Genomic DNA, 12,770 nt, shown 5'->3' on the forward strand with positions numbered 1-12,770 from the left:
TGTTTGTTACTTGAACTCGGTGAAGCATTTATTTGGGCTGCAATCTGAGGTGCAGTTTACTCTAATGAATTTATCCTCTGCAGCAGAGGTAATTCTGGGTCTTCCTTTCCTGTGGCGGTCCTCATGAGAGCCAGTTTCATCATAGAGCTTGATGGTTTTTGCGACTGCACTTGAAGCAACTTTCAATGTTTTGGAAATTTTCCAGATTGACTGACCTTCATGTCTTTAAGTAATGATGGATTGTCCTTTCTCTTTGCTTATTTGAGCTGTTCTTGCCATAATATGGACTTGGTATTTTACCAAATAGGGCTATCTTCTGTATACCACCACTACCTTGTCACAACACAACTGATTGGTTGAAACGCATTAAGAAGGAAAGAAATTCTACAAATTAACTTTTTACAAGGCACACCTCTTAATTGCAATGCATTCCAGGTGACTACCTCATGAAGCTGATTGAGCGAATGCCAAGAGTGTGCAAAGATCAAATCTAACTTTATTTGTCACTTGCGCCAAATACAACAAGTGTAGATTTTACTGTGAAATACTTACAAGCCCTTAACCTGTTATGGCTGCAGGGGGCGTATTGAATAACTGGAAAGAGATGCCCATTTTCAAACGGCCTCTTACTCAATTTTTGCTCGTACAATATGCATATTATTATTACTATTGGATAGAAAACACTCTCTAGTTTCTAAAACCGTTTGAATTATTTCTCTAAGTGGAACAGAACTCTTTTTACAGCCCATTTCCTATCCGGAAGTGAGATTTCCAAAAGCGATGTCTCTCTTCAAGAGCTTGTCTATAAAAGGGCATGTCACTTAGGACTGTAGAAACACGTCATACACCTTCCCCTGGGTGTCATGCGGAAGTGAGAGCAGAAATGACTTGATTATCTCGTCCTGGGATTGAATACAACCTCTTGGAGTGAGAGGTGCGCCATTTTTTTTTTTTCGTGGGCGCGAAGTTGAACCTGGAATCGCCTCCTGGAAAACCCTCGTTATAGGTGAATATGATCTCCGGCTTCGATTTTATTTGATACATGTCACAATATCATCCTAAAGTATGTTTTTTCAATATAGTTTAATTATATTATTGAAATTTATTCTGGACTTTAGACGTGATGCGTCGCAAGAATTTGTTCAAGAAGGAGAGGTTAGCGCCGCACGGCCAGTGTGCTTGCTAATTCAAGAGGGAAATAGTTCGTTCTGGATCCAAATAAAGATGGTTCTGAACAAAGGACCCCTTGGAGAACATTCTGATGGAAGATCAACAAAGATAAGGACCCAATTTGGGATACTATTTCATATATCTGTCGAACTGTGCTATCGCTACCGTTTGACTAGAATCAATGCTGCTGTGTGTTAGCTATTGTAGTAAGCTAATATAACGATATATTGTGTTTTCGCTGTAAAACACTTCAAAAATCGGAAATATTGGCTGTATTCACAAGATCTTTGTCTTTCATTAGCTATCCACCATATATTTTTCTGAAATGTTTTATGATGAGTAATTAGGTAGTTGACGTTGGTGTCTGTATTTTTTCTGGCTACTCCCGTGCGATTTCTGACTGTAGCTATGATGGTAGCAGTAATGTAAAACTGATTTATATCTAAAATATGCACATTTTTTGAACAAAACATAGATTTATTGTGTAACATGTTATAGGACTGTCATCTGAGGGAGTTTTTTCTAGGTTATTTAGGTTGGTTCTAGGTTAGTTAGGTTGGCTTGTGCATGCTACCTGCATCCTACTTGTGCTGTGAAAAATGTCTGTCCTCTTTTTTATTTGGTGGTGAACTAACATAAATATATGTGGTGTTTTCTCTGTAAAACATTTTAAAAATCGGACATGTTGGCTGGATTCACAAGATGTTTATCTTTCAAATGCTGTATTGGACTTGTTAATGTGTGAAAGTTAAATATAAAAAAAAAATAGATTTTGAATTTCGCGCCCTGCACTTGAGCTGGATGTTGTCATAGGTGTACCGGTGTCGGGCTTGCAGCCATAAGAATTAACCAGCAGTGCAGTTCAATAAGAGTTAAGAAAATATTTGCCAAGTAGACTAAAATAAGTAACACAATAACAATAACGAGGCTATATACTGGGTGCACTGGTACCGAGTCAGGTTAGAAAATATGTCATCAAGGCAAAGAGTGGCTACTTTGAAGAATCTCAAATATAAAATACAATTTGATTTGTTTAACAGTTTTTGTTGGTTGCTACATGATTCCATATGTGGTATTTCATAGTTTTGATGTCTTCACTTTTATTTTACAATGTAGAAAATTGTGTCCAAACTTTTGACTGCTACTGTACATGTTTCTAGTAGCACTGACTTTGTTAACTACTTTATTGAGGGAAAATGTACTTGCTATGACTGTGATGTGTGGTTGTCTCACCCAGCTATCTCAAGATGAATGCTTTGTATAATAGTGTCTGCTAAATGACTAAAATGGAAAAATTGAATGTGTCATCAGACTGTGATTTGGCGGCTCAGGCTATTGTTAGAGCCAACATTTCTCTCACTCTAACTCTCTTTTTCTTTGTCTCTCTCTCTCACTCTCCTTCTCTCTGGCCTTGGTATTTGGACATCAGGCATTCCTTATTCTTCGGGCCAGCACATTTATTCCTGTCTAACTCTCTGTTTCCTAGTCATAAGCTGTGTTCGAATAGTCATTCTAACCACACTAACTGTACTATGTGTGACGTAAATTGAGTATACAGTATGCTTCTTGGTCATAGTATGGATATAGTTAGTATGCCAAACGTTCCCGGATGTCATACTACATTCGGCAAAATACGAAGTATACAAGCAGTGTGCACTATTTCCAGGCTTTTAGGGCCTATAATGCAATTCTTCAGAAAATGGGCGTGGCTTCACAACACTTTCAGATTTGAAGAAAATGGAGGAAAATATGCAGCCAAAGTATATCGAGAGCAGATTCAAATTCATTGCTTTAACTAAGTAAGACAAATGTTAAGAAAATGTTGAGCAATGTAATAAAGTAATGACTTATGTTATAATGACTTATGTTATGCTAACAATCTAGCAAGAGGTTGCATAGCAACAGCATAAACCTCCGGTAGACAGGCGTAGCGCTAGTACACTCAACTGAAAGGATACCGTTCGTTTACAGTATACTAAAATGAACTAACATTATTTAGTATGTAGTATATTCTCATTAAGTATGTAGTATACAGTATGTTAGTATGGGTATTTGAACACAGAGAACTGTAGCATAGACTAGTTCTTTCGGGGCTGGTCACATGGTCAGGACATCCTCCTGATGGTTGCACCCTCTGCCTCTGAGTGAGCCTACCACTGCATAGCATTTTAATAAACATGCTTGTTTATTCATACATTTCTTCTACTTATTTTTCCACCATTTTATTTATTTGTCTATACATTTTGTTTTAGGAGCATGCGAACCCTCCCTCCCGCTGAACACACATGATGATATGGCTAGATGTCGGCTTGTTTTAACTAGGCTCATTACCCGGTGGGAAACCTCTCCAGTTAATTAAAATAATTTGCTGTTATCGCGGCTGCTGCTGTTGCTGCTTTGGCTAGCCACATGTTACCGGGGGAGTGCTGTGCAGAGGCAGCCTGCTCCTCTCTCTCTCTCAACCTGCCTGGCGAACGCTGCTCCTCGGCCGCCGCCGTTTCTCAGGCTAATTATCGACGTAGGAGGAATATTTTACCGCCATATTTAACATGCCATGCTTTGGCCCGCTTCTGTGGGTGGGAGGAGGAGGAGAAAAAGAAGCAGAAGAAGCAGAGAAGAAGAGAGAACGAGTGTAGAAACATGCCCTGAATGTTGAGGGGTTTTGTAATTAGCCAGTATCAAGAAAGCTGCTGGTTTAGCAGGTCTAGTTTGGTTGATTTTTATATGGGTTATGTATTTAGTGATTCGGTTATGTATTTATATGACCTCAAGAGGAGCGTAAGAAGTGCATGGTTGAGGTTAGGTAGGCTGCTGTAGTAACTATATCCCCAGTACATAGCCTATCAACCCTCAAATTCATACAAATGTCAAATTTGGCTAGTTTCGTCGCAGTAGTAAAATAGTCCTGCAGCAGGAGGATCTGATTATTAAAAAGAAAAGGTGATAATTTCAACCGGAAATTTGTTTTGATAGGTTACAGTGGGCTATATTTTAGGTGCAGCCGATGGCTGCATTTCTGAAACACTTGTATGTCGTAGTGGAGACCAATATCTATCTTGTGTTATTAATTAAGCTACATTAAACCATAGTTGTTGATGTGTAGGGCTTTATTTCAGATACATTTGTGAATGTCGCAGTAGTAGGACTCACAGTAGTAGCACATTTACTGTCTGGTGTTTTACCGTTTGAGTGCGAGAGAAAAAGAAAGAGAACAAGGTTTTCAGTGAATTTATGTAAATCATGACTCATTAGAATTGTCTGCGTTGCGGAGTGATTAAATTAAGATACATCTGTACTAATGAATATGACCTAATATGTCTTCTTGGGTGACATACAACTACAATGGTTAAATGTCACTATGTTTTCATATTTTAACAAGACCAAGGACCTTGGCAATACATAGTACATACACCCCCATACTGCTTCATTCAGCTCTGAATCAGGGTATCAAACAGCAACAACAGACAGCCATTGTTGCTCAATAGCCTAACTCAGAATTGATAATGCTGACAAGACATACGTCTATGGTCCCCAGTCTGAACATCAGCCATTGTTGTTCCTGAGAGAACGAGACTTAAATGACATTGAGAGGGTAGTAAATGAGAAATAGTGAAAAGGAGATATTTAAATGTAATGAGTGTGGCAGTGATAAGCTGATCCAGACACTGGGGGGCCCGTACCCGGAGATGAGGGCTCCTCCTGGGGTTGAATATCGACCTGTAAGGCCCCTCCTGAATCTGGATTCTGGATCTCCATGTTGTACGTTTATCTATATTGGAGAATGTGGATAACGAGTGGTGTTGTGCGTAGGTGGGAGAAACGGGTAAGGTAGATGTCTGTATGAGATTGGGAGATGGGGGAGTGGTGCAAAACTACTGTGGGAGTTGATACAGTAAGAAGTTGGGGAATGGGGGATATCTTCTCCTCCTTCATATCTCGGAATGTCGCTGATATTAAAAAAAGTATCAAAAGTCCATTTACGATGTGAAAGGCACCCTCATTAAATATTGGCAGAGAGAAAACCAAATGGTTGGTTACACTTTTTCTCAATTGCTTAGACACAATTCCTGGAACAACTCACCATTTTCTCAAATCTTCACACACAATTAAAAAAACTCACACCCAACGGTACAAACATTTAACTTCTGGGTCCCAATTCAAACTTTGCCCTCAGACAACACACACAAGCTGTCAAAAACACAGACTACATGACTGTTTGTTACACACTGGAGGGATTCATTCAAAACAGTACTGTAATAAATACCTCTTACATTAGTGGATAAGGGAATGCTACTGTATATGCTGTTTTGGTCAAAAACCTGACCTTTGAAATGTCCATGCACAGTAAAATACCCAATTTCCAAAAGCTTTATTTCCGAATGCAGCAAATGTACAGGTTACTCAGCTTCAGCTTTCTCATCATCTCGTCTCAGGTCTGGGTCAGGCCACAATATCTCATCAACGTCACACATTATGTTTACTCTTGCCAGGCAGCGTGGGAAAAATGCCCTTGTGTGCCTTAGAAAACCCTGGATAGACTCCACAGACACATCACCACAGGCATCCACCATTGCCTCCAGGAGGTTTTGCTGTGCGTAGGGATTGCTGTCATACACTCTCCACCGCCATGCTGAGAAAACGTCTTCAATCGGATTCACAAATGGGGAATATGCTGGCAAAAAAATAACAGTGAACCTGGGGTGGTCATTGAACCAGGCGCGAACCAGAGCAGCCCGATGCGAACTCACGTTATCCCAAATGACAACATATTGGGCTTGCTCTGGTTGCCCTGGCTCCCCTTCCTGTTGAAGAATGTTATTGTGCAGCTGATCTAGAAATTGAAGGAGTTGTGCCGTGTTGTATGGACCCACTTTGACATGGCGGTGGAGGACGCCACGATTGCTGATGGCTGCAAATACGGTGACTCCTCTCTGGCCAGGAGCTTGTATGATGACACGGTGACCAATGATGTTGCACCCTCTTTTGCGCCTTTTTGTCAGGTTGAACCCTGCCTCGTTGATGAAGGTGTACTCCTGTAGGTCAGCCATGGCATCCAGCTCAAAGATTCTCTACAGAAGTAAAAAAAAACAAAAAATGTACTGTACTACAAATACAGTACTGTATTGTACAACTTACTGGAATGAAAGATTGTGTACTGCTGTTGCTGTAACACATTACTATACAGCACTGTATTGATATGCTGGAGAGATGGGCCATACTCTACATACTGTAAAAATTCTGTACAGTATAGCAATTACCTGCACATATTGGAATCGTTGCTCCTTAACTGTTTGAATTCCTTTCAAAAGATACACGGTACAGCTGCTTTGTCCTTGTGGTTCTTCTGAACGATCCGGTCAATGGTGGAAATGCTGATGCTGTCAATTCCTTGGAACACTACCTGGTCCTCAACTATTTAGGTTTGAATTTCCCTCAAAGGATGGCATTATTGGCAATCACCATATTCACCAGGGCAGTCTCCTGCTCAGCTGTGAGAAGTCTCCGCCTACCTCCAATAGATGGCCGCCTCTCAGTTCTGCAAAAATTACATTTGACCATTACTGACCTATGGTCATCCATTACTGACCTATGGTCATCCATTACTGTGGTAAAAACTACACTGAGAACAAAGTGGAGATTCAGTCTATATGCACTACAACATTACATGTATCACAGTAACAACAAGGCAAATGACCTGTTTTCCTTTCTGAAAGTACGGACAATGGATGCAACCGTGTAATGGGTTAGGTTGGGTTCCACTAGCTGTCCAGCTTCTCTCATAGTCCTCCCATGTATGAGCACATGATGAACTAGGGTGGCACGGATTTCATCCGAGGTTAATTGTCTTTGTTGTTGTTGTTGTCCTCGAGCCCCTTCCTCTCTATTGTCTTGCAACTTCGGCATTGTTAGGATCCATTGTTCCAAAGCGCATGGACATGCCTCTAGGCCCTATTTATTGATCCTGCAATTCTGATTGGTGTGTTAACAATTTTGAGGCTTAGTGTGTACACCTGGAGAAAGGTGTGCTCTTTGAGTTTAGGTTGTGATTACTTCAGTTAATTATATTTAGAGCATGTGTGTTACGCTCGTTGTTGGAATGAGTGGACCAAGGTGCAGGGTGGTAGGTGTACATCTTATTTTATTCAATGAACACCGAAAAAAAAAAATACAAACGAAACGTAACGTTTAATAGGGCTAAACAGCACAGTACCAAAACAAGATCCCACAAACTACAGGTGGAAAAAAGCTGCCTAAGTATGATCCCCAATCAGAGACAACGATAGACAGCTGCCTCTGATTAGGAACCATACCCGGCCAACAAAGAAATAGAAAACATAGATTGCACACCCTAGTCACACCCCGACCTAACCAAATAGAGAATTAAAAGGATCTCTAATGTGTTTGCTGAATGAATATATAGTGCAATTAATGATTTATTTGGCCACTTTTTTGTAAGGTTTTGCAGAAAGAGTTTTGAATATTGAAACATGTGGAAACAGGAGAATAGTGTTGACGGTTATGGGAAATGTGTGTTTTTGGGAATGAATTAAGGGTATGTGTTTTTGTTCTACAGGAACCAATTTTTGTGTCTAAGCAATCGAGAAAAACTGTAGTTACAGGAGTGGGTTTAATCTGCTTTCTGGGAATCCAGCCATTAAAGAGGAAATCTGCAGTTCAAATGACAACAAAGCAGATGACGCATGTCTAAGTTGTTATCTTATTATATTAATAATTTAAAAGTTCTGTAAAAGGATGTATCTATCACAGATTGTTCCTTTAAATGTTTACTGTGTATGTATTCAGTACAGTATTCAGTACGATATTCCCCTCCCCTCATTAAGAGTTCACTCTCTGTTCCACCCAGGAGGGTTTGATCATTAGGACATGTACGGACCGGTACAGATCAGATCAATCCTACGAGCCGATTCACATCACCTCCATGGCTTCAATGACCTTGACTGCTGGCCTATCCTTGTGGAGATATGAGGTAGGTAGTGTGATATAGAGCATGTGATGTGTAGATGAGGTGCTGCATATTAAAGGAAATAGTGAGATGGGAGAACTGAACACTAATGAATCTTCAACCAGGTTCAACCAGCTTGACTAATTCAAAGGTACGGTAAGAAGTTCCAGTAATTAAGAGACATTTCTGGTAAGCTCGGGTGGCAGGTTTCTAGGTTCTCTGGTAATAGCATTGGTAGTCTCTTATGAGATGTGAGTGACAGACTGGTTCCGGGTACTGAGAATATAGCGTTGGTGATGGGAGCTGCAGTATTGTACAGCCAGAGTTGGATCACTGATTTGGGCTTGTGGAACCAGGATAGTGTGTGCAGGGCTGATTCTCTGCTTGAGTGTCAGTAACTGACATCTAAGACCAAGTGATTATGCCCTCCTGGATCATGCATGCTCTTGCTATCTTCAAGTAACAAAAAATACTTAATTAAGCTGAGTGGACCATGACTCTTAGTTAGACTATGTGTTTGTCACTCTGAGTAGATACAGACGGTAGCTACCCATTAGATCTGATCGTGTCATCTGCGTGCGTCTCAGATATTTGCCTATAATTAAGATGAGATCTACATAGCCAGCAGTTCTACAGGCAAGATGCAGGTGGCTGGAAGGTATCTAGATGAATGTGTCCCGGACTGGGGCAAATGTCAGTACCACACAACTGAAGAGTAATGACTAGCTATGTGGGCCAGCTCCTCTTTCCACTGTGCAGAGACAGAGGAAAGTGATACCGGGACACGTTGTTACAGGCTTCTTCTCCTCTTCTTACAGAGGAGAGAGACACCGGGGACACGTTGTTACAGGCTTCTTCTTCTCTTCTTACAGAGGAGAGAGACACCGGGGACACGTTGTTACAGGCTTCTTCTTCTCTTCTTACAGAGGAGAGAGACACCGGGACACGTTGTTACAGGCTTCTTCTTCTCTTCTTACAGAGGAGAGAGACACTGGGACACGTTGTTACAGGCTTCTTCTTCTCTTCTTACAGAGGAGAGAGACACCGGGACACGTTGTTACAGGCTTCTTCTTCTCTTCTTACAGAGGATAGAGACACTGGGACACGTTGTTACAGGCTTCTTCTTCTCTTCTTACAGAGGAGAGAGACACTGGGACACGTTGTTACAGGCTTCTTCTTCTCTTCTTACAGAGGAGAGAGACACCGGGACACGCTGTTACAGGCTTCTTCTTCTCTTCTTACAGAGGTGAGAGACACTGGGACACGCTGTTACAGGCTTCTTCTTCTTTTCTTACAGAGGAGAGAGACACCGGGACACGTTGTTACAGGCTTCTTCTTCTCTTCTTACAGAGGAGAGAGACACTGGGACACGCTGTTACAGGCTTCTTCTTCTCTTCTTACAGAGGAGAGAGACACTGGGACACGCTGTTACAGGCTTCTTCTTCTCTTCTTACAGAGGAGAGAGACACTGGGACACGCTGTTACAGGCTTCTTCTTCTCTTCTTACAGAGGAGAGAGACACTGGGACACACTGTTTTCACTGAACTAGAGGCAGAGAAGAAAGGGAACAAGATAAGAGAAAGTGTCTCTCTTTCACCATCAGACTGGAGATGACACTGAGATGACACTTTTTTAGTCATGACACTGAAATTAATAGTGGGAGAGATGTGCCTACCTCTTCAAAGAGTATCTTAAATGAATCCCCCCCAACCATAAAAATATATACAGTACCAGTCAAAAGTTTGGACACACCTACTCATTCAAGGGTTTTTCTTTATTTGTACTATTTTCTACATCGTAGAAAAATAGTGAATACATCAAAACTATGAAATAACACATATGGAATCATGTAGTAACCAAAAAAGTGTTAAACAAATCAAAATATTTTATTTAGATTCTTCAAAGTAGCCACCCTTTGCCTTCATGACAGCTTTGCACACTCTTGGCATTCTCTCAACCAGTTTCACCTGGAATGCTTTTGAAGGAGTTCCCACATATGCTGAGCACTTGTTGGCTGCTTTTCCTTCACTCTGGTGTCCAACTCATCCCAAACCATCTCATTTGGGTTTAGGTCGAGTGATTGTGGAGGCCAGGTTATCTGATGCAGCACTCCATTAATCTCCTTTTTGGTAAAATAGCCCTTACACAGCCTGGAGGTGTGTTGTGTCATTGTCCTGTTGAAAAACAAATAATAGTCCCATTAAGCGCAAACCAGATGGGATGGCGTATTGCTGCAGAATGCTGTGGTAGCCATGCTGGTTAAGTGTGCCTTGAATTCTAAATAAATCACAGACAGTGTCACCAGTAAAGCACCATCACACCTCCTCCTCCATGCTTCACGGTGGGAACCACACATGCGGAGATCATCCGTTCACCTCTGCGTCTCACAAAGACATGGTGGTTGGAACCAAAAATCTGAAGTTTGGACTCATTAGACCAAAGGACATATTTCCACCGGTCTAATGTCCATTGCTCGTGTTTCTTGGCCCAAGCAATCTCTTCTTATTATTGGTGTCCTTTAGTTGTCACGCCCTGATCTGTTTCACCTGTCCTTGTGATTGTCTCCACCCCTTCCAGGTGTCGCTGATTTTCCCCAGTGTATTTATCCCTGTGTTTCCTGTCTCTCTGCGCCAGTTTGTCTTGTTTGTTTCCAAGCCAACCAGCGGTTTTCCCGTTCTCCAGCTTTTTGCATTCTCCTTTTTCTTGTCCTCCAGGTTTTGACCCTTGCCTATTTCTGGACTTTGTACCCGACTGCCTGACCATTCGGCCTGCCTTGACCATGAGCCTGTCTGCCACTCTGTATCTCCTGGACTCTGATCTGGTTTTGACCTATTTGCCTGTCCACGACCATTCTCTTTGGATTAATAAACATTGTAAGACTGCAACCATCGGCCTCCTGTGTCTGCATTTGGGTCTCGCCTTTTGCCTTGATATTAGTGTTTTCCTTGCAGCAATTTGACCATGAAAGCCTGATTCACACAGTCCCCTCTGAACAGTGATGTTGAGATATGTTTGTTACTTGAACTCGGTGAAGCATTTATTTGGGCTGCAATCTGAGGTGCAGTTTACTCTAATGAATTTATCCTCTGCAGCAGAGGTAATTCTGGGTCTTCCTTTCCTGTGGCGGTCCTCATGAGAGCCAGTTTCATCATAGAGCTTGATGGTTTTTGCGACTGCACTTGAAGCAACTTTCAATGTTTTGGAAATTTTCCAGATTGACTGACCTTCATGTCTTTAAGTAATGATGGATTGTCCTTTCTCTTTGCTTATTTGAGCTGTTCTTGCCATAATATGGACTTGGTATTTTACCAAATAGGGCTATCTTCTGTATACCACCACTACCTTGTCACAACACAACTGATTGGCTGAAACGCATTAAGAAGGAAAGAAATTCTACAAATTAACTTTTTACAAGGCACACCTCTTAATTGCAATGCATTCCAGGTGACTACCTCATGAAGCTGATTGAGCGAATGCCAAGAGTGTGCAAAGATCAAATCTAACTTTATTTGTCACTTGCGCCAAATACAACAAGTGTAGATTTTACTGTGAAATACTTACAAGCCCTTAACCTGTTATGGCTGCAGGGGGCGTATTGAATAACTGGAAAGAGATGCCCATTTTCAAACGGCCTCTTACTCAATTTTTGCTCGTACAATATGCATATTATTATTACTATTGGATAGAAAACACTCTCTAGTTTCTAAAACCGTTTGAATTATTTCTCTAAGTGGAACAGAACTCTTTTTACAGCCCATTTCCTATCCGGAAGTGAGATTTCCAAAAGCGATGTCTCTCTTCAAGAGCTTGTCTATAAAAGGGCATGTCACTTAGGACTGTAGAAACACGTCATACACCTTCCCCTGGGTGTCATGCGGAAGTGAGAGCAGAAATGACTTGATTATCTCGTCCTGGGATTGAATACAACCTCTTGGAGTGAGAGGTGCGCCATTTTTTTTTTTTCGTGGGCGCGAAGTTGAACCTGGAATCGCCTCCTGGAAAACCCTCGTTATAGGTGAATATGATCTCCGGCTTCGATTTTATTTGATACATGTCACAATATCATCCTAAAGTATGTTTTTTCAATATAGTTTAATTATATTATTGAAATTTATTCTGGACTTTAGACGTGATGCGTCGCAAGAATTTGTTCAAGAAGGAGAGGTTAGCGCCGCACGGCCAGTGTGCTTGCTAATTCAAGAGGGAAATAGTTCGTTCTGGATCCAAATAAAGATGGTTCTGAACAAAGGACCCCTTGGAGAACATTCTGATGGAAGATCAACAAAGATAAGGACCCAATTTGGGATACTATTTCATATATCTGTCGAACTGTGCTATCGCTACCGTTTGACTAGAATCAATGCTGCTGTGTGTTAGCTATTGTAGTAAGCTAATATAACGATATATTGTGTTTTCGCTGTAAAACACTTCAAAAATCGGAAATATTGGCTGTATTCACAAGATCTTTGTCTTTCATTAGCTATCCACCATATATTTTTCTGAAATGTTTTATGATGAGTAATTAGGTAGTTGACGTTGGTGTCTGTATTTTTTCTGGCTACTCCCGTGCGATTTCTGACTGTAGCTATGATGGTAGCAGTAATGTAAAACTGATTTATATCTAAAATATGCACAT

The 12,770-nt window shown here is 41.1% G+C and overlaps 1 long non-coding RNA gene across 1 annotated transcript; it reads right to left on the minus strand.

The window, feature by feature from the left end:
- Window positions 1–5,135: 5,135 nt before the first annotated feature.
- Window positions 5,136–7,125, minus strand: LOC139544676 (uncharacterized). The gene is made up of 3 exons (XR_011668918.1): window positions 6,866–7,125; window positions 6,429–6,706; window positions 5,136–6,239 (listed from the first exon to the last, which is right to left on the minus strand). It is a non-coding gene; the product is annotated as an uncharacterized lncRNA (long non-coding RNA).
- Between the last annotated feature and the right edge of the window lie 5,645 nt (window positions 7,126–12,770).

Source organism: Salvelinus alpinus, chromosome 18 (genome assembly GCF_045679555.1).
Source record: "Salvelinus alpinus chromosome 18, SLU_Salpinus.1, whole genome shotgun sequence".
NCBI classification, from domain to species: domain Eukaryota; kingdom Metazoa; phylum Chordata; class Actinopteri; order Salmoniformes; family Salmonidae; genus Salvelinus; species Salvelinus alpinus.